Source organism: Lissotriton vulgaris, chromosome 3_1 (genome assembly GCF_964263255.1).
Source record: "Lissotriton vulgaris chromosome 3_1, aLisVul1.2, whole genome shotgun sequence".
NCBI lineage: Eukaryota > Metazoa > Chordata > Amphibia > Caudata > Salamandridae > Lissotriton > Lissotriton vulgaris.
Genome location: NC_141689.1, coordinates 1,616,545,513 through 1,616,573,012, shown reverse-complemented (window position 1 = coordinate 1,616,573,012; position 27,500 = coordinate 1,616,545,513).

The window sequence follows — 27,500 nt, the reverse complement described above, 5'->3', positions numbered from 1 at the left end:
GGTTGAGTGTGGGGTAGAAGTAGTGCAAAGACAAGGTTTGGACGTCACCCAGTCTTCCAAATCTTGGTTCTCTGCGGATAAAATCTACTACCCATGACTCCCTAAAGCTAATGACCACACAGTCCCCCTCAAGATCTTTTTTACTGAATCCCACCCAATCCACCCTCCTAACATTGAGGATTTCAGTTTTGGACATTGGGGGGAGAGGTCGATTTTTATTTAACCAAAAAGTTACTTTGTTATATAAGTCTCTATGGGTTTCCCTCTTACCCTCTCCTAGTGGGGCCACTCCAGTTAAAATTATAGTATAGGGTAATGACTCAGGGGGGAGATTCACACATTGCTTTCTGGATGCAGATTTTGTCGTAGTCCGTGTGCTTTGGTCAATATAACGGGAAGACTTGGGTGATTTTCTAAGTGTTGGCTGCAGATTAGAAACAGTGTCTACCTTTTGCGGTATTGTGTTCGCAATAGTCTGTTTGATTTTATCAGAGGCAGGTTTCTGCTGGGGGGCTCTCAAAGAAGAAGGTACAGGTTTAACTTTATTCCCCTTATCCCCATTACTTACAGGGTTTTTCTGAGAATGTGTTGAGACTGACCCCGTGGGGGCAGTAGACAATTTGGTCTTTTTCGTTGTGGCTATATTTTCTCTTACTAATGAATCCAAGATATCCATCTTATCATTTAATAACCTAGTCCGTTCAAATAGGGGCAGAAGTAGAGATTTAATCAATAGTTCTATTTTATCCAAAAGGGTGTTTTCTACATCATTTCCTATAGTTTTGTTTTTTCCTGGGGATTGGCTAGGGCTGGTGTATCTGTCAATAGAGGAGATGTATTATTGGTTCTCGGGCCCTTTTTATTTCCCCCCTTCTGGATCGAATCTACCCTTTTCCTTTTACTAGGTTTGTGTGCAGGCGTGCACTCAGGGTTTGGAGATAGAGTTTCTCGCTCCGGACTTGTAATAATATTAGGAGAGTCAGAAAGACCAGTCTCAATGTGAAGTAAATTATGGTAAAGGGAACTACCTTCAGATATAGAATCTTGGGCGATATCAATGACACCCCCTCTAACTCCAAATTTTGGCTGGTGGGTACGGTTACTACTATGTCATTATTAGCGTTGGTATGGATGCTAGTCAGTTGTGTTATGGCAACCGGGGAAACAACCTCACGGATTTTCCCTAGTGAGGAACGCTTACCCGTGACCAAGTCAAGCGATAAGCGATTTTCCGCTAGTGCAATTTCTTTTTCCAAGATACAGGTGGTACGTTTGAAAAATTGATCAATAGTGCCTGTGAATGTTCCATTTGTGGTGGATACTTGAACCTGCCTTTCCTCGCCTGAGCGTAGGGGCATTTTGATACTATGCACTGATCTGCCCTTCTCGCAAACCTGGGTTAAAAAAACAATATAGAGCACAACCCGGATTACAAACAGTCTTTAACCAACAGTCTGCCTAAATCAGATACCGGTAAGAGCAGTATACATACAATGAAATAATACCAGATGAAGAGGGGTGGCCCGACCAGACCTCTGCCGGCCCCGGACGGCCACAGACGGCCCCGCCCTTGTCCCGGGCTTCTCCCGGTCACTCCCACGCTGCGGGGCTAGGTAATTAACTTTATACAAAACAATGTAAGAGGGGAGGAGCATGCAGGGAGAGCGGCCCAGGTGCTGGCAATTGGGTCTGGCGGGCGCTCCTGGGACTTGGAGTCCTGCGCCCGCACTCGCTCGCAGCTAAGCATGGGCGGAAAATCCGTTTTGCTCGCGGATTTTGCGGACTTTCGGTAAATTCGCAATCCGCGAGATTCGCGAATCTCCCGCAAAATCCACAAATCCGCGAGCAGCAGATTTTGCTCGCACTGTTCGCGTGAGTTCGCGGCTTCCCAGTACAACTTCGCGCCCCGCGAATAAGTGTCACGATTCTCCTGCCCCTTTCCATGGAAGTCCGCAAGATACCCTTCAGTCATGTACATCTAATACATAACTTAATTGTTTCCCATCTGAAAAAACCCACCCCTGTCCCGTGCACCAGCACCTCTTTATGTATTTTGTGTTTTTTGTGTGAGATTTGAGAAAGGTATTACATGAGACTTAGCAATAAATGTTGTCGTCTTTTTATTCACATGTTACTTCACATTCTGACCTTGGTTAGACATTTCATGCTTTATTTTTGGTATTTCGCATTGTTTAGACACAGCTGTCAAAAGCCTTCAACACGCGGAAAGCTGAAGGCAAATAAACGCATGTGCGTTTACTTTTTGCCGTCTGAATGCCTTCAGCGTGCCTCGCACGCGGAAGGCTGTAGACAGTTAAGAACGTGCAAGCGCACGTTGTCTCTGGGTGCGGTCGGTATTTAAACCGCACCCAGACTTCAGGAACTCGCTTTGCCTTAGGATTTCTAGAAGGCAACATCCCGAGTTCCAGCCGGCAGCTTCAGCGCTCCACCGGAGGACTTCAGTTGAGCATCGCCTAAGCCCTTTTGATCTCCTAGTCTGCGCCGCAAGGAAAGAAGAACTTTACTAGGTGCCCTGCAATCTTCATCATCGGCAAGAGAAGACTTGAAAGCTAAGTTTAAATATTCTCAAGGCGCCCAACGCAAGACAGAAAGCAATTTTAGATTGGCTTTTTATAGACATTTCTTTGTTTGATGCCTTTAGGGAGGCAACTTGAATATCTGAGAATTCTTTTAATTTATTATTTACAAAAGGTTTATTGTGAGTGACTTTGAGCACAAACTTGTTTACTGAATTAAGTATAGTGAGTTATATTTCTCTTTTAGGAGTATTCACTAGAAGGTCATAGTGAGTTACAATTTCTGTCTAAGGGTATTCACAAGAAGTTCATTGTGAATTGTAAATGCACGAGTTGTTGCTTTTCTTGGTGTATTTCATTTTCTTAGGGAAGGTACACAAGAACTCATCTGAACCCACCATTTAATTTTGGAAGGAGTTGATTTTCAAGTAAGTTTAGAGAACAGGGGAGGGTGAACTAGGAGAAAGTGAACTAAAGGAGAAGACTTCATTCTTTTAATAGTAATTTATTTATTCACAGACGTCCCAGACTTCTATCCGGAAAAGTTCCAAGTCATCAATAAAGGACGATTCCAAGACTCCATTCCTGACAAGAAATACTGGACGGAGATAGAGCCAGACTGTTCGCAGGTAGGGCTCAGCTCAGTGGATTCTTAGCTCTTTTAGAAAGTGAACAGGGAGGAACAGGTTTTTAAGTAGGAATACTGTAAATCTAGAATTGGATAGTAAGTTTATGTTCTTGTTAATTCACAGGTCGACAGTCAAAACGCCCTACATTCCAGTCAACGTCCAGTACCGGCCCTCCTCCCGAAAGTTCTAGTTAATTCTTAGCTGTAAAATCTAGTCAGCGAGTTTTAGTTAGAGTTTCTGGGAAGTTGGTCCTTTGCGTCTCTGCGAAAATCCTCTACGCTGTCTACAGGAATTCCTGTCATATCTAAGGTAAGAGACAGCGTATTTAGCTCTTGACAGAAGGCAAAGCCCAAGAAGAATATTTCGCCCAGACGCAATGGACCAGGTTTCCTTACAGGAAATAGCAGCTGTTCTAAAGGACATCAGGGATGAAAATGTTTCCTTAAGAAACGACATGACTGCGTTACAGGCAGCCATTCAGCAGAGTCCAATTAGTGTACAGGCCTCATCCTCTGACTCTAGGGGGGGATCTCAGATTCAGGTGGTTACCCCAACACCTACACCTTTAGCTTCTCCAGAACGCTTTTATGGGGACTGTAACAAGTTCTCCATATTCTTGCAGCAATGTCATCTACATTTCTTAGCCAAAAAATCTGCCTTTCCTGATGACTCTTCCAAAGTTGCCTTTATGTTATCATATTTTGGAGGAGATGCTGCAATTTTGTATAATTTCAGGAATTTCGAACGTGCCTTAAAAAAGATTTTTGCAAAACATATGTTTGTGCAGTCTTCTGACAATGAGTTGTTGAGTTTAAAACAAGGGTCTTCTGATCTGCTCCATTATATTTCCCAATTCAATCGTCTGGTACTTGAGGCTAATTGGCCATATAATAAAAGAATTTCTATTTTTTATAGAGGCCTTCGGGAAGATCTAAAAGATATGGTAACTCAAATTTTAGAACCCCCTGATGATATCGATGAGTTTATTGATCTTGTGATAAAGCTTAATCATCGTCTTAGTGAGAGAAAAGGCGAAAAAGGGAAGAGTGATCATAAAATCTTATTTGTAAAAGATAGGAATGCGTCATCAGTTAAGGAGGTAGGCTCTAAGACAGATCATGTAGAACCTATGCAAATAGGAACTGTTCGAGGTCCACTCTCTAAGGACGAAAAAGAGAAGAGACGAAAATTAAATCAGTGTCTTTACTGTGGTAAGACTGGACACTTTGTAAGAGACTGTCCAACTAGACCAAATAAGTTCAAGTCAAAATCCTCAGATCTAGCTTTAACCCAAGAGTCGTCGGAAAACTAGAAAACTCGATGAATGAAGAGGTCGGTTCATCGAGTGTAATTTCCAGTTTGGCCTTTTCTGTTCCACCTTTGGGATGTAAGCATTTTGGTATTCTAGTCGAGTTAAGAAGTCAATCGCCTTCCTCTCAGATTAGAAAGGTAGAAGCTGTAATAGACTCAGGAGCCATGGGAAACTTTATGGACACTCAGTTTTTCTCCCAGTTAGGCTTTGAATCTATTTTAAAAGATCATCCAGAGATTGTTAGAGCAGTAGATGGTAAGGAATTAACTTCAGGACCGATTAGCCGACAATCCGAAATTCTTAACATGGACTGTTCACCCATTCATCAAGAAAAGATCCAATTTGACATCATAGACGCCCCTCAGTTCAAGATGATTCTGGGGATTCCTTGGTTGATAAAACACAATCCAAGTATAGATTGGGTATCCCCGACTTTAACCTTTCAGTCTTCTCATTGCATTAATAGATGCTTCCTTCTTGAAAGATCTGGAGAGGTTATTCAAGGGTTTAACTTTCCTTCTGATTCATCTAGAGTTTTGGCTATCGAAGGGGTTCCATCTGTTTACTCAGATCTTCAAGACGTATTTGACAAGAAAAAGGCAAACACTCTCCCTCCACACAGAGACTTTGATTGTAGAATAGACCTTGTCCCAGGGGCTACTCTGCCTTGTAGCAGAATTTATGCTTTAACGGAAAAAGAAAATGTTCATCTTAGAGAGTACTTGGATGAGTATCTGGCAAATGGCTTTATTCGTCATTCCAAGTCTCCTGTCTCGTCAGCTCTCTTTTTCATTCCAAAAAAGGGAGGTGAATTGCGCACGTGTATAGATTATAGAGCTTTGAACAATGTGACAGTAAAGAACCGGTATCCTTTGCCTTTGATTCCCACTTTATTAGACCAGATCAAAAAGGCTACCATTTATACAAAATTGGACTTGCGGGGAGCTTATCATTTGGTACGAGTTCGAAAGGGCGATGAATGGAAAACAGCTTTTCGTACAAAATTTGGACTTTTTGAATATCAAGTCATGCCCTTTGGTCTTTGCAATGCCCCTGCAGCCTTCCAATTTTTAATAAATGAGGTTCTGCACGAATTCATTGATGTATGCTGTGTTGTTTATATAGATGACATTCTTATCTTTTCGAATTCTGAAGAAGAGCACGTGCAACAGGTCCGAGCTATTCTTAAAAAACTGCTTTCTAATTCTTTGTATGTTAAGTTGGAAAAGAGCCTTTTCCATACTTCAAGGGTAGAATTCTTGGGATATGTCATCAGTCCTAAGGGGATTGAAATGGACCCTAAGAAAGTAGAAGCGGTTGAATCCTGGCCTAGTCCATCTTCTGTAAAGCAAGTTCAAAGTTTCTTGGGATTCGCAAATTTTTACCGTCGGTTCATCCAAGACTTTTCTAAAACAATCACTCCGATCACAAAATTGTTGAGAAAGGGTGTAAAATTTGTGTGGACAGATCTGGCTGAAGAGGCTTTTCAGAATCTCAAGAAGAAATTTATTTCAGCCCCTATCCTTTCTCATCCAGATCCCAGTCAGCCTTTCATTGTGGAAGCAGATGCTTCCCAATTTGCAGTAGGAGGCATTTTGTCTCAAAGACATGTTGACACAGGACAAATGCACCCAATTGCATATTTCTCTAGGAAACTATCCGAAGCAGAACTGAATTATGCAATTGCCGATAAAGAATTTCTGGCAATAAAGGCAGCATTTGAAGAATGGCGCCATTATTTGCTGGGAGCCAGACATCCAGTGACAATATATACGGACCATAGAAATCTTCAAGCCTTGAGGTCTGTAAAGGGACTATCTGCAAGACAATTGAGATGGTCAATGTTTTTTAATGATTATAATTTTGTTATTACTTATCAACCAGGTAAAGAGAATTTGAAAGCTGATGCATTGTCAAGAATGGGAGAGGTTTTTATTGATGCTCCTTCTGAGGTAAGACCGGTAATACCTATATCACGGTTTCAAGCCAGTATAACTGTTTGTGATGTTATTTCAGACATAAAAGAAGAATTGGCAAAGAAAGATTTCAAGGTTTGGAAAGAATCACATCCTTATTTACAAGAAAGGGATGATTTGATCTTTATGCAGAATCTCATTTTTGTACCCACTGATGCTTTAAAGGAAAAGATTTTACATTTTCATCATGATACGGCTTTAACAGCCCACCCAAGTAAGATAAAAACTTATGATTTAATCAAAAGAACCTTCTGGTGGCCTTCAATGTTCAAAGATGTGCAACTTTTTGTTGAAACTTGTGGTGTTTGTATTCAGAACAAACCTTCTCATCAAAATCCAAGCGGTTTGTTAAACCCTCTACCCTTACCACCTCAACCATGGCACACAATTTCTTTAGATTTTATTGTTGAGTTGCCAATCACAAAAAAGGGTTTTACCACCATTTTGACTATTGTAGACCAGTTCTCACGTATGGCTCATTTTGTCCCGCTTAAGAAACTACCAACTAGCATGGAATTGGCACATTTGATTATGGAAAATGTAGTTCGTTTGCATGGAATTCCTTCAGTGGTGATTTCGGATAGAGGATCCCAATTTATTTCACGAGTTTGGCAAAACTTGAGGTCTCTTCTGAATATGGATGTTCGTCTATCCTTTAGCTATCATCCTCAAACAGATGGCCTTACTGAACGTACCAATCAAACTATAGAGCAATTCATTTGCTGCATGTTAACTAATGATGGTGAGGAATGGTCAACACTCTTAAGTCAACTGGAGTTTGCCTATAACAATGTTGATCATTCCTCCCTTGGTATGTCACCTTTCTTTTGTAACCTAGGTTATCACCCAAGGTCTTTTCCAAAAGAGATAAAAGAACTTAACCAAGTACCGGCTATTTCTGAATATATTTCCAAATTATCCTCCATCCAAGAACAAGCAGTTTTCAATTTGGCCAAAGCAAAAGAAGATCAAAAAAGGTTTGCTGACAGACATAGAACAGAACCTCCACTTTACACACCTGGGGATAAGGTTTGGTTAAGCACAAAGAATTTAAAATTCAAAGGGAATCGCAAATTTAATCCTAGGTTCATAGGTCCTTTTCCCATAGAGAAGATCTTAAATCCAGTATGTGTGAGATTAACCTTACCTGCCAAATATCAGATCCATCCAGTATTCCATGTGTCTTTAATCAAACCATTTCACTCTCAGACTCGATTCATCCAGCCTCCTTCCTCCATAGATATTGAGGGAAATCCAGAATTCGAAGTAAAATCGATCTTAGATTCCAAAAGGTCTAGGGGAAGATTGCTTTATCTAATTGACTGGAAAGGTTACGGCCCGGAGGAAAGGTCTTGGGAACCTTTGGAACATTTAAAGAATGCTCCCAAATTATTAAGGAGGTTCCATGCTCAAAATCCTGAAAAACCCAAACCTATTGCACCGGTTTTAGGGGGGATCTTGAGGAGGGAGTACTGTCACGATTCTCCTGCCCCTTTCCATGGAAGTCGCAAGATACCCTTCAGTCATGTACATCTAATACATAACTTAATTGTTTCCCATCTGAAAAAACCCACCCCTGTCCCGTGCACCAGCACCTCTTTATGTATTTTGTGTTTTTTGTGTGAGATTTGAGAAAGGTATTACATGAGACTTAGCAATAAATGTTGTCGTCTTTTTATTCACATGTTACTTCACATTCTGACCTTGGTTAGACATGTCATGCTTTATTTTTGGTATTTCGCATTGTTTAGACACAGCTGTCAAAAGCCTTCAACACGCGGAAAGCTGAAGGCAAATAAACGCATGTGCGTTTACTTTTTGCCGTCTGAATGCCTTCAGCGTGCCTCGCACGCGGAAGGCTGTAGACAGTTAAGAACGTGCAAGCGCACGTTGTCTCTGGGTGCGGTCGGTATTTAAACCGCACCCAGACTTCAGGAACTCGCTTTGCCTTAGGATTTCTAGAAGGCAACATCCCGAGTTCCAGCCGGCAGCTTCAGCGCTCCACCGGAGGACTTCAGTTGAGCATCGCCTAAGCCCTTTTGATCTCCTAGTCTGCGCCGCAAGGAAAGAAGAACTTTACTAGGTGCCCTGCAATCTTCATCATCGGCAAGAGAAGACTTGAAAGCTAAGTTTAAATATTCTCAAGGCGCCCAACGCAAGACAGAAAGCAATTTTAGATTGGCTTTTTATAGACATTTCTTTGTTTGATGCCTTTAGGGAGGCAACTTGAATATCTGAGAATTCTTTTAATTTATTATTTACAAAAGGTTTATTGTGAGTGACTTTGAGCACAAACTTGTTTACTGAATTAAGTATAGTGAGTTATATTTCTCTTTTAGGAGTATTCACTAGAAGGTCATAGTGAGTTACAATTTCTGTCTAAGGGTATTCACAAGAAGTTCATTGTGAATTGTAAATGCACGAGTTGTTGCTTTTCTTGGTGTATTTCATTTTCTTAGGGAAGGTACACAAGAACTCATCTGAACCCACCATTTAATTTTGGAAGGAGTTGATTTTCAAGTAAGTTTAGAGAACAGGGGAGGGTGAACTAGGAGAAAGTGAACTAAAGGAGAAGACTTCATTCTTTTAATAGTAATTTATTTATTCACAGACGTCCCAGACTTCTATCCGGAAAAGTTCCAAGTCATCAATAAAGGACGATTCCAAGACTCCATTCCTGACAAGAAATACTGGACGGAGATAGAGCCAGACTGTTCGCAGGTAGGGCTCAGCTCAGTGGATTCTTAGCTCTTTTAGAAAGTGAACAGGGAGGAACAGGTTTTTAAGTAGGAATACTGTAAATCTAGAATTGGATAGTAAGTTTATGTTCTTGTTAATTCACAGGTCGACAGTCAAAACGCCCTACATTCCAGTCAACGTCCAGTACCGGCCCTCCTCCCGAAAGTTCTAGTTAATTCTTAGCTGTAAAATCTAGTCAGCGAGTTTTAGTTAGAGTTTCTGGGAAGTTGGTCCTTTGCGTCTCTGCGAAAATCCTCTACGCTGTCTACAGGAATTCCTGTCATATCTAAGGTAAGAGACAGCGTATTTAGCTCTTGACAATAAGCGCTAAATTGCAGAAATACGATCTTAGCAAAACTGAAACTACTTACCAGGTTCAAAAGTTCAGGCTCATCATTAGTAGCCATTTCCTGTAGTGCTTCCTGAGGGGCCCCTCCAGAGTTCAGTTGCCTACTTGCAACTATTATGTGACCCTGCTCTGAACCTCAGAATAGTTACACATATGCCACAAAGGTCCTGAATTACAGCTAAGGGAGACAAGCAGGAGCCAGGCTGGAAGTTCAAATCCATTAATCAGCCCCTAATTCATTATTGTCAGTTGGGGCAGGGCAGGTGTTGTAACTAATTTTGCAACAATGAAAGCACTTAGCAAGTGCAAAAGATCACTAATCAGGAAGCACTAAGGAAGCAGGTGCCAGCTAAAAAAATATTCTGTGACACATTAATCAGCCCCAAATTAATTCAGGTCACTTGAGGCAGGGAAGGTGTCCTTTGCCTTGCCACAATAATGTACACTGACTGGACAACCAGAGGGTGCTGTGATGAAACAGAGGGTGGCATGGGTGGGCCAGAGGGTGGCATGAGTAGTCAGAGAGTGGCAGTGGTGACAGAGAGTGGCAGTGATGAAGAAGAGTGTCCCAAACAGGCTGGACACGTAGAACCAACAAGTTCGCAAAACTTGCGACCCGACAGGTAAGTTCGCGTTTGCGAAAATTGTACAAAACCCTCGCGAACTGGCAGAAACCCGCGCAAACATAAAAAAAAAATCCGCAAATTCGCGAGAATTCGCGGATTTTGCGAATTGCGAGTTCGCAAATCCGCAAAATTCGCGAACGCGAGATTCGCAAAATTCTCCCATGCTTACTCGCAGCCCTGCACAACACAGTCACCCACAGACACTTCCTCAGGCAAAGGACGATGATCTCGACAGTCCGACCTCGCTGGTTCTAATTAAAGCCCCCCACACGAAGCGGGACCCGCGAAGCGGGTTCCGCGAGCAGTAGGCGCAAGAGCAGAGTTAAATCCACAGGCACGGAATCCCAGCGTGTGCACTTTCAAACAGTGTCCCAACAAACAACCAGGGAAGAGGATTTTTAAAAGGCACTGGTGGGGAGGAGCATGCAGGGAGAGCGGCCCAGGTGCTGGCAATTGGGTCTGGCGGGCGCTCCTGGGACTTGGAGTCCTGCGCCCGCACTCGCTCGAAGCCCCGCACAACACAGTCACCCACAGACACTTCCTCAGGCGAAGGACGATGATCTCGACAGTCCGACCTCGCTGGTTCTAATTAAAGCCCCCACACGAAGCGGGACCCGCGAGCAGTAGGCGCAAGAGCAGAGTTAAATCCACAGGCACGGAATCCCAGCGTGTGCACTTTCAAACAGTGTCCCAACAAACAACCAGGGAAGAGGATTTTTAAAAGGCACTGGTGGGGAGGAGCATGCAGGGAGAGCGGCCCAGGTGCTGGTAATTGGGTCTGGCGGGCGCTCCTGGGACTTGGAGTCCTGCGCCCGCACTCGCTCGCAGCCCCGCACAACACAGTCACCCACAGACACTTCCTCAGGCGAAGGACGATGATCTCGACAGTCCGACCTCGCTGGTTCTAATTAAAGCCCCCACACGAAGCGGGACCCGCCAAGCGGGTTCCGCGAGCAGTAGGCGCAAGAGCAGAGTTAAATCCACAGGCACGGAATCCCAGCGTGTGCACTTTCAAACAGTGTCCCAACAAACAACCAGGGAAGAGGATTTTTAAAAGGCACTGGTGGGGAGGAGCATGCAGGGAGAGCGGCCCAGGTGCTGGCAATTGGGTCTGGCGGGCGCTCCTGGGACTTGGAGTCCTGCGCCCGCACTCGCTCGAAGCCCCGCACAACACAGTCACCCACAGACACTTCCTCAGGCGAAGGACGATGATCTCGACAGTCCGACCTCGCTGGTTCTAATTAAAGCCCCCACACGAAGCGGGACCCGCGAGCAGTAGGCGCAAGAGCAGAGTTAAATCCACAGGCACGGAATCCCAGCGTGTGCACTTTCAAACAGTGTCCCAACAAACAACCAGGGAAGAGGATTTTTAAAAGGCACTGGTGGGGAGGAGCATGCAGGGAGAGCGGCCCAGGTGCTGGTAATTGGGTCTGGCGGGCGCTCCTGGGACTTGGAGTCCTGCGCCCGCACTCGCTCGCAGCCCCGCACAACACAGTCACCCACAGACACTTCCTCAGGCGAAGGTCGATGATCTCGACAGTCCGACCTCGCTGGTTCTAATTAAAGCCCCCACACGAAGCGGGACCCGCGAAGCGGGTTCCGCGAGCAGTAGGCGCAAGAGCAGAGTTAAATCCACAGGCACGGAATCCCAGCGTGTGCACTTTCAAACAGTGTCCCAACAAACAATCAGGGAAGAGGATTTTTAAAAGGCACTGGTGGGGAGGAGTATGCAGGGAGAGCGGCCCAGGTGCTGGCAATTGGGTCTGGCGGGTGCTCCTGGGACTTGGAGTCCTGCGCCCGCACTCGCTCGCAGCCCCGCACAACACAGTCACCCACAGACACTTCCTCAGGCGAAGGACGATGATCTCGACAGTCCGACCTCGCTGGTTCTAATTAAAGCCCCCACACAAAGCGGGACCCGCGAGCAGTAGGCGCAAGAGCAGAGTTAAATCCACAGGCACGGAATCCCAGCGTGTGCACTTTCAAACAGTGTCCCAACAAACAACCAGGGAAGAGGATTTTTAAAAGGCACTGGTGGGGAGGAGCATGCAGGGAGACCGCCCCAGGTGCTGGTAATTGGGTCTGGCGGGCGCTCCTGGGACTTGGAGTCCTGCGCCCGCACTCGCTCGCAGCCCCGCACAACACAGTCACCCACAGACACTTCCTCAGGCGAAGGACGATGATCTCGACAGTCCGACCTCGCTGGTTCTAATTAAAGCCCCCACACGAAGAGGGACCCGCGAAGCGGGTTCCGCGAGCAGTAGGCGCAAGAGCAGAGTTAAATCCACAGGCACGGAATCCCAGCGTGTGCACTTTCAAACAGTGTCCCAACAAACAATCAGGGAAGAGGATTTTTAAAAGGCACTGGTGGGGAGGAGCATGCAGGGAGAGCGGCCCAGGTGCTGGCAATTGGGTCTGGCCGGTGCTCCTGGGACTTGGAGTCCTGCGCCCGCACTCGCTCGCAGCCCTGCACAACACAGTCACCCACAGACCACAGACACTTCCTCAGGCGAAGGACGATGATCTCGACAGTCCGACCTCGCTTGTTCTAATTAAAGCCCCCACACGAAGCAGGACCCGCGAAGCGGGTTCGGCGAGCAGTAGGCGCAAGAGCAGAGTTAAATCCACAGGCACGGAATCCCAGCGTGTGCACTTTCAAACAGTGGGCTTTAGTTCTTCTGATCCTGAGTCTTGTTTTTTATTTCTCAATTCCCATGCAATTATCGAGTTCATGGTTCTTAGCTCCTGTTTACATGTGTGTGTATTTTTTTCGTATCCTGTATTTCAAACTTCTGCCTGCTTTCTATATAATTCTCATCCTTGCTCCGGCATTTCCTAGGTTCAGATGACTGTCTTGCTTCCACAGTGTTAGCTTTGATCTGCCTGCTCTTTCTGGATTCCGTCCCACTGTCTCCACTCCATGTGTCACACTTTCTGTATTCCATGCTTCTAAGAGTCCAGTCCTGCCTTTCCAGAGCCCTGCGTCTGTATTGTCAGTCTTGACCTTCTTACTTATTTCTAACACCCTTTTGTCTCCTGCGAGACACGTTCTAGTGTCTCAACAGACACAGAGTTAGTAGCCACTCCCCTGTGGGAGTGGGCACACTTGCACCCCCACACGCATCCCTCACAGGCGTCACAAGTGACGTGAGCCTATCAATAAAATGGCCCAGGTGCACGTGCTCGTGGCCAGTTACTACTCTACATTCACCTGCTGTCTGTGTAATCATTTCTGCAATGTGCGCCTGAGGCCCAACACCACATTGGCGACGAGGCGGGTAGCTGACCCAGCATGCCGACTGATCTGTGGTCATCCTTCTTCGTGAGGGAGGAAAGGAGCCCGGCATGGGGCACCCTGGTGCATTGCTTACGGCCACCCATGGCCGCAGGGTAAACATTGCCAGCACGACGACCGAGGCCGCGCAGAAGAGGAAGGTGGCCACACAGTGCGGAGACCAGTGTCCCGAGACAAGTCCTGGAAGACGCCTATACACTGCGGTTGCTGCAACCCTGATGCCAGCCAGCCTGATCGCGGATGGTTAGTGGTTCAGAAGCAGTCAAACAAGAAAAAGATTGCTGCTTCCAGCGCTGCGCTAGGAGCGCCTGACCTTCTGACCTTGGGAGTAACCCCAACCGTGCCCCGAGGCGTCCACAGGCAGCCCCACACTCCAGTCCTGCAGCGGAAGCACAGAGGGAAGAGACACGGCGTGACGTGACTGTCCCAGCAACTCGCCGCGAGTCCGAGGAGGGCACCTACACCCCACCTCCTTGCCGCAATGCCGGACATGTGCCCGCAGCTACGCCCAGGCAGCCGCCTCCGCAGCCCAACTGCCCTGTAACTCAAAACAGGCAGCAAGAGGTAGATGATTCGGCCCCCGCACCCACTCACCACACAGCCTGGGGCACCTGATGGTTCCTGCACACCGACGGCTGCCCAGCGCAGAGCCCGCGAAGTACAAGAGAGGCCGCTGAAGCTGATGAAGAGGAGAGCCTGCAGGCAATGCCACCTAGCGGCCGCATACCTGCACCGCACCGAAGGTCCAAGTCAACAGTAGCACACGCAAGAAATAGGCCACAGAAATATTACAGTAATGCTACCATTACTAGGCGACAGCAAGCTTCACCGCCAACCAGCATTGGCAACAGAGCTGTGGCGCACTCCGCAAGTTAAGCTGTGCCCATACCTTCCGGTGAGTGAGTGTTCCCCTAGAGCTGCCGGCGGCCACCAGCTTCCAGCAAAGGCCCCGGGCCTCACACCCGCATCCACAAAGCGAGCTCCAGCCTGCAGGGTCAGCCCTGCATGGCCTGCCTTCGACAAGGAAACTGCTGAAAGCACGTTACAAGCACCGGCAGCGCCACCTAGCGTCTCCTGGTCACTCCGCACATGGACTCAATTCAGGTCAGAGCGAAAGAGCCACAAACTTCAGCAGAGCCCGCATGTATGCTCCCCTCTGCAGACTGAATGCCACTGGCAGACCCACGCCAGTCCCGCACCCTCACTCGCCCACCATGCAGCATGCACACATCCTCTGCAGACTAGAGTTGGCTACACCCAGCCTGCAGGGAGCACAAACCGGCATCCTCAGCCCGTTGTGCTTACCGTCTCCTCAGCAATCACGATACAAAAGGGGATGATGGACGGAGCGTTTGAGCAAATCAGCTCGAGGGATGCCCGGTGGTAGGGGGCCACCAGGGGGCGCTGTGATTGCCGAGGAGTACAAAAGGGGGTGGTGATGGACGGAGCATCTGAACCAATCAAACACTCACCCCCAGTCAACTGATCTGGGTTTAATCTATCACCATTCTTTAGCCCACTCTGCCACCCCAGTTCAGACATGGCCATATGCAAATCAGTCTGACCCTGTGCCTCATGGGAACAGTCCAGCCCGAACTGCCAAGCCATGTCTTCCCTGGACTGGAAACAAGCATCCTGGGACCGGTTTCGGATTCATAATCCTCATCAGCCAGGCTATCTTGAATCCAGTGGCCAAGTGAGCATGGGACTCACGTCTGAGCATACCCTGCCAACTTAGGGCGAACAAAGCGATACAAAAGGGGATGATGGACTCACCCCCAGTCAACTGATCTGGGTTTAATCCATCACCATTCTTTAGCTCACTCAACCATGCTCCGTCCATCACCGCCCCCTTTTGTACCGCTTTGTTTGCCATAAGTTGGCAGGGTATGCTCAGACGCGAGTCCCTTGCTCACTTTGCCACTGGATTCAAGCAAGCCGGGCTGGAAATGGCTGTAATGCCAGAAACCGGTCCTCAGTAGCTTGTTTCCGGTCCAGGGAAGGCATGGCTTGGCAGTTCGGGCTGGACTGTTCCCATGAGGCACAGGGTCAGACTGATTTGCATATGGCCATGTCTGAACTGGGGTGGCAGAGTGGGCTAAAGAACGGTGATGGATTAAACCCAGATCTGTTGACTGGGTGTGAGTGTTTGATTGGTTCAGATGCTCCATCCATCACCACCCCCTTTTGTTCTCCTCGGCAATCACAGTGCTCCCTGGTGGCCCCCTGCCACAGGGCATCCCTCGAGCTGCATAGAAAAACCTCAGACAGGAGACATGACCGGCTGGATCCTGGTGAAAGCGAAAAAGGAGATCCTCCACTCTGAGGCTATGCACCTGAAAACTCCAAGGAGGGAAGAAACAACGCCAACACTGACAGTGGGACCACCTATCTGCTTAATGATGTCAGCCACCCAAGCCCTGTGGCTACAATGAGCATGAAAGAGAGACTGTTATCTCTGCAGAGAGCCTGCATGAAGCCCAAACATGCGCCGCCAAGCTAAGTCCAGCCAGAACAGGGTGTCCAAAGGCCCAAAGCAGCACAGCCTAAGCAAGCAGCACCCAGGAAGAAGAAAGGAAGCAAAGAGCACTGCCTGCCACTTCTGCAAAGCACAGGGAGAGACTGACAAACCCCGCAAGGAGCTGCAAGAACCTCAACTATAAACAGGCAGCAAGCTCCGCATTCCCCCCCGGAAGCACCTAAAGAAGTGGGCACAGAGCATACAATTATTAGTGGCAGACCAATGCCATGGCCAGCAAGTGTCATGCTACACACCCCAGTGGCTGTCTGACGCCACTGCCAGCAAAGACACTGCGTCACACACCCTAAGTGGCAAACAGCCACCACTACAAGCAAAGACAAACACAAGCAGCAATGCCAATGAACGCTACCAGCAGCAAGGATAGAAGATCCACAAGACAGCAAATCCTCAAGGTGGCTATCTTTGCTAAAGGCAAAAGAATAACTGGTGCAGAGCACACACCACCAGTGGCTACCAAACGCCATCACTAGTGAAAAGAGCGTGCCACATGCCCCTGGGGGTGAACAACTACCACTGCAAGGAGGAAAAGAAGGCACACCCGGTGGCTGAAGAGGGTGCCCAAGAAAAGATAAAGCATGCACAGTCCGAGGTGCGTGACAAATCCACCCAGAAGTGCGCCAGCATGGGTAAATGCCCAGGAGGGAAGGAGACCTCTCCAAAGAAAAGAAGCACTGCTGGAGCAGCAATAGAGTCCCTAGTGGGCCAAACACAGCACAGTGTCTTCCCAAACTCTGCCTCAAAATGGAGTCGTCAGTGACCCAAGACAGGCAAGAGGAGAGTCACACACTCCAAGTGGCCAACCACTACCAATACTCCCTACTGCCCGTGGAAGTCATTCCCAGAAGAGGGAACACCCGAACAGAACAGACGTGGAAGTGTGACCGGATGGTCCACACCAAGAATCAGACAACCGACTGAGGTCAGAAGGGTAAGTCGTGAGTGGGCTGTGCCGGACGATGAAGAGAACCCGAGCTACAAAAGGAGCAAGTCCTGACCCAGCGACAGCAAGGGAAGAGGGGGATAACCCGAGAAGGAACTGGCAACCGCACAGTGGGAGTCCAAGAGTAAGCCGCACAGCCTGCGCAAACCGAGTCTCAAGCCTTACGTTTCTCAGCTTGTCTATCACTCCCCTGTCATCGACGTCCCAACAGCCCAAGAAGTCCAAGTGCATGGATGCAAGTGCCTCCCCAAAGGACATGGAGGTACCTGGCCACTCCCTGCCTCAGGTGATAGACTCCAGACTAAACGTCTCCCGCCTTCAAGACAAGTCATCACCCGCCATTGTCCAGATTCACTACAGGGCTGGCAATGCCACCATGCCAGTCCTCATCAAGTGCGTCTACCGACACCATCACAAAGACAAATGGATTGGAGTTCTACACTGTTGCCAAACCTACTGATAAGCAAAAGCCCACGGCAGCGAGAGCATGTCCTGACCAAGACCCACACACCCTTGAGGTTTGTGCGAGAGACTGGCTAATGGCTCCTCTGTGGTTTTACAGCTGCCCCCAGTCAGCACACATGCAGCCCCAGCACAGCCTACAATCAGTTCCATGGAAGACCCGACACAAGGCCTCCCCAGGCAGGAGAGATGGGAGAGACATTGCCCCACCGACAGGTCACCAGACACAGCAAGACAGTCTAACAGAGAATTCAGGCAATCCTGCAACGATTCGATAAACTTTCACCAACAGACTCCAACCACGATCTTGATGCACCCAGTCAATGAACTGTTGTTACCCACCACATACCATCCTCCACGTCAACAAAAGGAAGATACCTGGGACCAAAGGACATGTTTCCACCGGCAAGTTACTCGAGTGCAGCTGACATCTCCAAGCAAGCGTTTGTGTCCTGAATCACTCAGGTTAAATGATGAGTGCCTACCGAGATCGTCCTGCTACAAACGGAGTCACCAGTCCTGATCTGCTATCTTCTGGATGCCTGACCCGAGAAGCTGATGGAACCTGTGGTTTATTTTTCATTGTTATTTATTCCTACAGGTTGGACTAGGGAGCCTTTGTTTTATTAAAATTTGGGAGGAATGTTGTGCCCTGCGAGACACGTTCTAGTGTCTCGACAGACACAGAGTTAGTAGCTACTCCCCTATGGGAGTGGGCACACTTGCACCTCCACACGCATCCCTCACAGGCGTCATGAGTGACGTGAGCCTGTCAATTAAAGGGCCCGGGTGCATGTGCTCGTGCCAATTACTACTCTTCATTCACCTGGTGTCTGTGTCCGTCATTTCTGCAATGTGGGCCAGAGGCCCAACACCACACACCCCAATACTTCCTTTTCTGAGTCATTTTCCAGTATGCTGTTCTCCGTGCTCTGTCCCCTTTGTCTTCGCCTGTGTTTGTGTTTAAAGGCCTAGTCAATGGACCTGTGGGTGCCAGTGAGTTTTAAGGGTTCATGTCTCATGCACAGAGACTCTATCAACCACTTTTTCCTATAATGGCTGCTGTGTGTCTCCTAAGTCTCTACCAGAATAACTGTGTTTGCCAATATCCATTTCATGATCCGTTCTAGTCTGCTGTTCTTCTGTCTTTGTACTTTGTATTCCTAATGATATTGTCCTTTTCATTAGTTCCTCTTTTGTCTTTGCGATTCACCCTACTTTTGTCTTAGTTTTTGACATTGGAAGACATTGCTCACTTCCTATCCAGTAGTTAGAGCCCAGCCTGATCACCCTCGGCAAGTGTTCGGCTTCTGCTCTTCCAGGCTGCAGGTATTCTCTAGGCTACCGCAAACCCCTCCTCCCAATTTCCTTTGCTCCTTCAGTCGGCCAGTTACCCCTATTAGCGATCACAACCTCAATCTCAGCAACAGGTCCTGGCAACAAATCCCAGCAGTTTTCCAAAAAACATTACACAGGAAGCATTGGTTTGTTTTAGTGCCAAAAACCAAAACACTGGTACCCTCTGATGGCCACTTTGGGGTATTACAACCTTCTGATTATTGTGTTAACATTCAACTCCAAAAACTGCGTTTGATTCGAAAATATTCCCTTATGTTATTAGATTATTAGATACTGACCTTTCCAACAGTCTCACTTCATTTGTGTGTCATAACTTTAATGTGTATAATTTTTGTATTAAATTCGTTCATAGATTTGTTGTTTCTAGTGGTCTAGTACCACATGCCGTTTTCCCTCAAGCCCTGTGACTGTAAACCAGCATAAACAGAAAATTCCTGATTGAAATCTGTTTTCTTAGTTGGAGCTTCATTTTGCTGAGTTTGTGTGAGATCAGCCACAAAACATATCATAGCTTAAGAATTTGGTTTTGGAGAAAGAGTCTGTCATAAAAAGTTGTGGTCATAACTTGTGTAATTTCGTATAGTTTAATTACACTACATTACATCAAAACTATGTGACATTATGCATAACTACTTTAAAGGCATCTTGCACTCCAAACATTACCCCAATGGTCCATTCCGATAAAAATTCAACTAAAAAATGTAATGTTGGGTTGATTTCCAGGTTGCTTCATTCAAAACAATGCTGCTGACATTCGGATTTGTAGTGTTGCTCTTAAAAATTACCTGGACGGTCCGCGTTGATAAAAATCTACTTGAAATGCCATTAGGGTTAAAACATTACCATAACAGTACATCTTGCATTCAAATTTCTTACTGAGATTATGTGATTTGCCTTAATGTCATAATCTCTGTAATTTCACATACATTTTGTTATGCAAAATTACAAAAATGACACCAATTACTCACGTAATTAAAATTTTGAACATGCTTTTAATGATAGTCATGAACACATCTCTCGAAGTTTTATTTTTGAGCATCTAGAAGGGTGATGAGAGGTCACCTCATAGGGACGGCAAACCTAACATTAACTCTAGCTCTTATAATGCCCCGGTTTCTTCCGGTAACTTTCATTACTCCGAGTGTATTCTTCCTCACCACAGTAATGACATAGTGAGCTTCAGCTCCCCCACAGAACCCTCCAAGGAAATTAGCGCTCTAGCCTCCCCCATCCCTCCCTAACATGGCCGACATCCTTCATCCCTGGCCTAACATAAGAGAAGGCACGACCCACCCCACGTCCTGGTCCTTTACCAAGCCTCAGTACGAAAAAAACCATGAAGCCGATAGCAAAACAGGAAGGGGAGGGATGAGAACCCATGTTGTGAGGAAGATTTGACACGGAGTAATGAAGATTACCGGTAAGAAGTCAGGGCATTACCTCCTCGTAAGTTTTCCTCACCACAGTAATAACATAGTGAGCATATACAAAAGCCAAAGCGGCTTCATTATCACCAGAAAAAAAAAACACCGGAAACGAAAATGCGAGGCACAAACTCAGTTTAAGCCAAACAGCCAACACAGGAAAATACAGCAGCGCAACATGTGAGTGACAAACAATCAACAGTCAGTGCCAGCCTGTAGAACAGCCACAGCAAAATCACCAACAGCTGGGCCTCCCAACACCACCCAATTGTGGTACTTGAATATGTGAGGAAAAGCCCATGTAGGAGCCGTACAAATGTCTTCCATCAAGACCCCCTTGAAAGAAGCCCAGGAGACAGAAATACTACGGTTAGATCTTCCCTGTATCCTGGATGATACCTCCAACCCCTGAGACTCATACGCCAGAAGACATATGTGTTTAATCCACATACTCAAAGTGGACCAGACCTCACCAGGCCAAAAGTGACAAGCTATCACATTTGCAAAAATCTATGGTTCTCACAAGATACACCAACAACAACCTTCGTACATCCAAAAGATGGAGAACTGCTTGCACCCCAGACTGAGGTTCCAGAGAAAAAGCAGGAAGAACAACCTCCTGGAATTTATAGTCATGGAAGGCATTTTGGGCAAAAACTTTGCAACAGACCAAAGGACAAAGCAGACCCGGATAGGACAAATTTCCCGAAGATACTGAAGAAAGAAACCATGCGCCAACCTGGAAACCAAAGGATCCATTTAACCTATCCAAATGGGCACACCGGAAAACCTGCAAAGCCTCCCACTGTGCCCGAAGAGTAGAAGGAGCCAGGCCAAGCGAAAACCATCAGACAAAAAGTCCAGGATCCTGATCAGATCCACCAAACTTGAGTCCAGACCCTTAGTTACACACCATCTAGAAAACGACCCCCAATGTCTGGAATAAGACCATAGGATCGCTTTGATCCTTGGAGCTCTGAATTAGGCCAACCACCTCAGATGAGCAACCCCTGGACAACAGAGGCAACCTCTCAATAGCCAGTCCTGAAGATGGATCCGCTGCAAAACACCTGCCATTAGAGGGGAATCCCTCAGAGGATACGGACAGTCTGGAATTAACCAACACTCCTGAACCACCAGCTCCCTCAACAGAGGATACCACGGGTGCCGGACCCAGCCTGGCACCACCATCAGTAAAAAAGCTTTCTCCAGACGTATTTTGCACAATACCCTGGCAATCAATGGAATCGGGGGGAAATGCATAAAGTAGGCCTGCTGACCACCTGAATGACATTGCATCAATCTGCCACGCCTCTGGACAAGGAGCAACTGAGCAGATGCGGGGCAGGAGAGCATTGCTCTTGTCCGTAAATGAGTCCACTTTTGGGCACCCAAACCTCTTCTGCAACACATGGAACACCACTCTTGACAAAGAGATCAAATTCATGGGGGAAAGTCCCTGCTCAGGAGGTCCGCTGCACAATTCTCCCTCCCCGGGTGGTACATAGCCCGTTGAGACAATACATTGCACTCCACCCAGGTCAGAATCTCCTGAGCCAGAGCTGCAAGATCTGAACCCTGCAACCCCCTGGTGATTGGGATAACTCAACACCATCCAATATTATCCGTCTTCACCAGCACATGATGCCCCCGAGGGCCAGCCCAAATTGCTGACAAGCCAGATGAACATCCTTCAGCTCCCTGAAGTTTTAAGAACAACCAGAGTGCAGGCAATCCCATTACCCCTGAACAGACCAGGAAACCAAAGTTGCCCCCCTGTCCAGCTTGCTGGCATCCGTGATCACCAGAAGACCTATCGCAAGTTGGACTTCATCCAGCCCTCACCCCAGGGCTACCCGAAGCTGAGGGGACACCACCACCAGAAGATTGTAAGTGGTGGAAAAAGGGGACCAATGGGACAGGAGATGGTTCACTAACGGGTACATGTGCCTTCGAGCCCATGGTAATATTGATTGCTGCGGACATCAAGCCCTGTAATTTCAACCACTGATGCACAGGGGCTGAATTAAGTTCAAGCAGGTAACCTAGTTCCCTCTTTAGAAACACCTCACTATGTCCAGGTGACCCCAAATGAACACCAGATCCTGGGTGGGAACCAGCTGTGACTTCTTGTGGTTGATCAGAAAGCCATGGACCACCAAAATCATGCAGACCCTCTGGATGTGAATAATCCCCTTGGAAACAGAAGAGACAGAAATCAGCCAGTTATCGAGGTACAGGAACACCTGAATCTCCTCTCTGTGGATGAGCCAATACTTTTGTAAAAACCCATGGGGCTGAGGACAATCCAAAAGGCAGTACCTGGTACTGAAAATACTCAGGAACTACACCAAACCTGAGGAACTGCTGGGATGCCAGATGAATTGGCCCCTGCAGATAGGCATCAAGTAGATACAATGACATCACCAACTCCCCCTGAAATAGCAAAGGAAGGATTTCCTACAAAGACAATATTTTAAGATTAACATGAGGGATAAAAGAATTCACCCACTTTAAACTCAGCACTGGACGAAAATCCCCTGATGCCTTCCTTACCATGAAGAGGATGGAGGAGACACCTTGACCACCCTGATGAGCAGGAAACAGACGTATTACCTTTTGCAAGAATATCCTGAAAACCTTCCAAAAAATCCTCCATCTGTGCAGCAGCTGAGGGCAAAGGAGTGTGAACAAAAAACTTGGGGTGGAAAATCGAAGACAACTGTGTGTCTCTCCTCGATGATCCTCAGAAACCACTGGTCGGAGTACGAATCCCTCCAAGTCTCCATGAGCTTTGACAATCAACCCCCCACGGGAAGCTGGAAGCTGACAGGACCCTCAGAAAAGTCAGGACTTAGTCAAGAGGTCGGAACCAACATCGGACTGCTGAGACCGGACTTTGTGAGAGCAAGGGACACCCTGTCTGCTTACCCTCCCATGAAAGGGAAGGTTACCCCTAGGAGTAAAAGACTGACCAAAGACCTTCTTGTTGCCAAAAAATCTACCCCTTGAAGGTCTAGTGGGAGCCAACAGTTTCCTATCCTCCACTGACTTCTTCACCATCTTCTCAATAGTGTGCCAAACTACTTTACACCTGAGAAAGGAATCTTCATCAGAAGGGCTTTCTGAGCCACCTCAGCCTTCCAATGGCCCAACCAGGCCTGGTACCTGGTCTGAATTGCCATGCCTGCGAAGGCAGCTGCTGCCCCCAAGGTATCAAAGGAAATGTCCAACAACATCCTGGTCTGTAGTTCCATAACTACCAGGGTAGGCATGATGTCCGCCCCTTGCTCCGTAAGTTCAGCAGAGACTGATAATCCTTTAAGAGAGACTGGATAGCCCCCTGCATAGACAACCCAGCCATCAAGGAGTCTACCTTCACCGCAACTGGAAAATCCTTTGCAAAGTCCTAAATGGCATATTGCTTAGACAAGTGCCGTAGAAAGATGGCTTGTCTATGTCCTGCCATTCATTAACCTTCACCTTCTTGACTCAGGGATGCAGAGGGAGTGATTCAGGCTCACGCCTTTGGTATTGCATGAGGAAATCCTCTGATTCCTCCTCCACCTGGGGCACACAGAAAGACAGATTGTCTTTGATATGCTGTAGAACCTCCTTAAGTCCCTGCCCCTGCACATATCGGCCCCTGAGATCATCCTCCTCTCCTTCAGCCTCTGCACTAGTGGAAGGCTCAATATGCTGCTTCTTAGGTGATGAAGGGCCCTCATACTCCTTAAATACAGCAGACACTGCAGCCTGGATCATTTTCTGTATGGCTTGCAATGATGGGGTATCCATCTGAGTCTGCACACTAGGGTCGGCCCCAACTTGAGGATCAACCGCATTCTCCATCCTGAAAAACAGAAACCACCCTGTTGGAGCTAGGATTAAATAGCCCTATCAATCAGGAAAAGGGTCGTGAAAAACACAGTGATAGCGGGCCAGTTGCTTAAGCAACTAAAACACTCTAGCAGCGTGCATGCTGTGGAGCGCGATCTGAGCGTCCTTATTCCTCAGCAAATTCTATAACTCCAGCAATGTGTGTCACAAAACAGTTACAGATGGCTGCCCTACTGCAGCCTAAAACGTAAAAAAACAGACAGCGGCAAGGAAACCAGTATCGACAGCGACCACCCGCGTCGAAAAGGAAAGCAGAATGTTGGCCTGCAGCAGATCGGGCGATAACACTGAAGGCCGGTGTAACCATGTCCTGACACGAGGACCTTCCGGAATAGAGCATACATGAACCCTGCTACAGCATGACCTCGGTCCACTGACCTGAGACTTGCTTGAAGAGTCTGGAAAGCTGAACCAAAAAAACAAGAGGTGGGGTGGGTCGTTCCTCCACTTATGGTAGGTCAGGGGTGCAGGAGGGTGGCCATGTTCGGGAGGGATGGGGAAGGCTACATCCCTAATTTGCTTGGAAGGTTCTGTGGGGAAGCTAAAGCTCAGTATGTTATGTGGTGAGGAAGACTTACAAAGAGGTAATGCACAGAATCTGAATATACATTGATATACTAACTTTAGGTACAGTTGTGTGATTGTCCTACGGAAAGAGAGAGAGCTGGACACTAAATTGCACACAACTGAGTATTAAGAGAAGGCTTTGAGGTCAAACCTTATATGCACACAGTTGCATTTTGCATTTGAGGAGTCCATGAAGTATGTCAGCCTGTGAAAATAAATTCCCTACACAAACGTGTAACTCTTTAGTAAATTTAATTAAAAAAATGTAAATGTAATTTTTGATAAATTTCTCCTTGCCAGGCTGTCAAGAGCAAGTGACTATGTTCCACCAAATAGCATATAATTAAATCATTGTGTTGTTTATCGGTACTGTGCCCGGGTAGCCCTAACCAGATGAGCCCAAATTAGTATAGGTAGTTTGTCCTGCAATCATTCACCTCTGGTGTTTTTATTTCAGTTCCAGAGGGAACACTTGACGTATTGAAAATATAATAAACCACACTCGGGGTCCCCCAAAAATTATATATATCAGTGTCGCCACTATCAAAGACAGGTAGTCTGGGAAAGTGGCTGAACAAAAAAATCTTCTTTTTGTTCATTTATAAACAGCTCAGCCATATATCATAAGGTCTCCTATTGAGCCAAGGGAGAGCAGGGGTGTCCAGCAACACCCAACTCATTCAATTTAAGGTGAATAATCCCTAAACAGATGCTTGTTGCTATGTTTTCTGTCGCCTAGAGGTAATGACCTCAGAAAAAGAGATATTTCTAAGAAACGTGCCAAATATTCAGCAAACTTGATAAAACAATGAATGGGTCTTCACACGTTTCTGACCAGAGGATGATGACCAATTCCTTTCAATCCAGATTTCCAATCGCCTACAGATTAAAACTCCCTTGTCTACACGGGTACATTGCCTCCATTAAATTGGCTGGTAAGCAGTGGTGGATTCGGACCGAATGAAGCCCTGCATGCAGGGCCGTTTCTACCATTAGGCAAGACTAGGCGGCCGCCTAGGGCGGCAAAAGGGGGAGAGCGGCAAAAAAAATGAGGTTGGCCCAAGACTCCAGAGGCTCTGGGGTCACAGAGATATTTCTGACTTCCGACATGACTGCTTGTGTGATCTTCGCCTAAGAGAGCGTAAAACAAAGCAGCGCCTTCTTTTAATGGCTCAAATGAGAGGCTTAATTGGGGGCCAGTGACGTTCGTGCCAGAATGAGACACAGCAGCAGACCCCAGCGCATGGGGTTCTCTGGTGAAACGCCCTCTGCTCATATGAGACAGTTGGTGATTTATCACCTGGAGGAAGAAATGGGCATGAATGTGGGCCCTGGGTCAGGGGATTGGGGGCAGAGCAGCCTGTCTTTGCATGCTTCTTCCCAGCGAGCAGAGGGGTAAGCTGTTCCCAGAAGGGTGTGCGCTGCCCTGGCCTCTCTTACAGCCGGTTCAAAGGCCGGCACAGCGCCTTGGCCTGTGTGCGCTGCTGTCCAACAGCTGTAAATATTGCCACCTGAAAGGGACTTTGCAGGGAGTGGGGGGGGTGATGTTCATTGGCAAAAGGGGTATTCAAATCTGTCGTACTGGACCAGCTGACGTTTAATAAGAGACCGGGAGGCCGGCTCCCTTTTCCTGCTCTCCTAACATGCAGTTCAGGAACACAGTAGGCGGCAAACGTTGTCATTGTCGTGATTTTTATGTAATATTTACAGCGGATGCTTAGTTTAGGCAACCGTCTCATAACTGTGCCAACCCGCCCCCCCCCCTGCTCCCTCTCCATGGCTTCACTCTTCACTCCACTCACTCTTCGCCGCTGAAGGCACTAATGCCATCTAATCATCAGTCCACTCACTTTTGAAAGAGATAACTCAGCATCACAGACATCTTCAGCCTCACAGCAGCTCTTGACCCAGCAAGATAGATCTCACTTTCACTGACTGAGCTCCTCTACGTGCACTCATCCTAACCTGCCGCAGTCCCATCATTCTCCCAGTGCCCCCCTCCCCCCACAATGAGCGATAGTCTAATTCACATAATCAGATAAGGATTATTCTAGCTTCTCTTTAAAGTTCAAATCCCTCACCATTACTACCCCCCTCGCTAGCATCTTTTCTTCTCTTCTGCCGAGTCTTCAGTTCTCCCCTTTTGACTCACACAACCTTTATCAGCCTCCCTTGTTTCCCTAAAATCTCTGATCCTCCTGAGATGCGAACACTACATAGCAGCAATGCAGAGTTTCACTCTATCATCCACACCTCCAAAGCCTTACCTTGAGACACAGATAGGCCCCTCACTACTTAATAATGCAAGCATTGGCAAAGCCAATGAATGCGGCTTGCATTTTGAAACCTGACTAATGTATTTTTAAAAAGCCTATAGTAGTGCAAAACAAAGAAAAAACAATTGATGTTCTTATACAATGTATTTAGGAGAAAAATAATTCAATGTGACATGATTCAGAGATATGAAGTAGTCCCTTATGCATTGCCAAGCAAACATGACATAGGAGGGGAAAGGAAACCGCAAACAGCCAATAGCATGAGTTGAGAGAAAGACTTCACTGTCTGAAGCTTATTGTATGGGTATTTTAAAGAATGACTATCAATGGCTGTAGAGACAGCTGTGTCGACAAGCCAGAACTAACCACGGACCCCCTGGTCAATATTTTATTGTCGTCGTCCTATTTTCCCCAAAATTAGAGGTCAGATTTTAAAAGTCTGATCCTATCTCTCATCAAATAACATTTGTCGCCCTCTAGTTGCATTTGCCATGAATGTATGCTACAGAAGGGGTACTCTCACACACCTCCGGCCCCCTCACTACAGCCGACCATGGCCATCTGTCC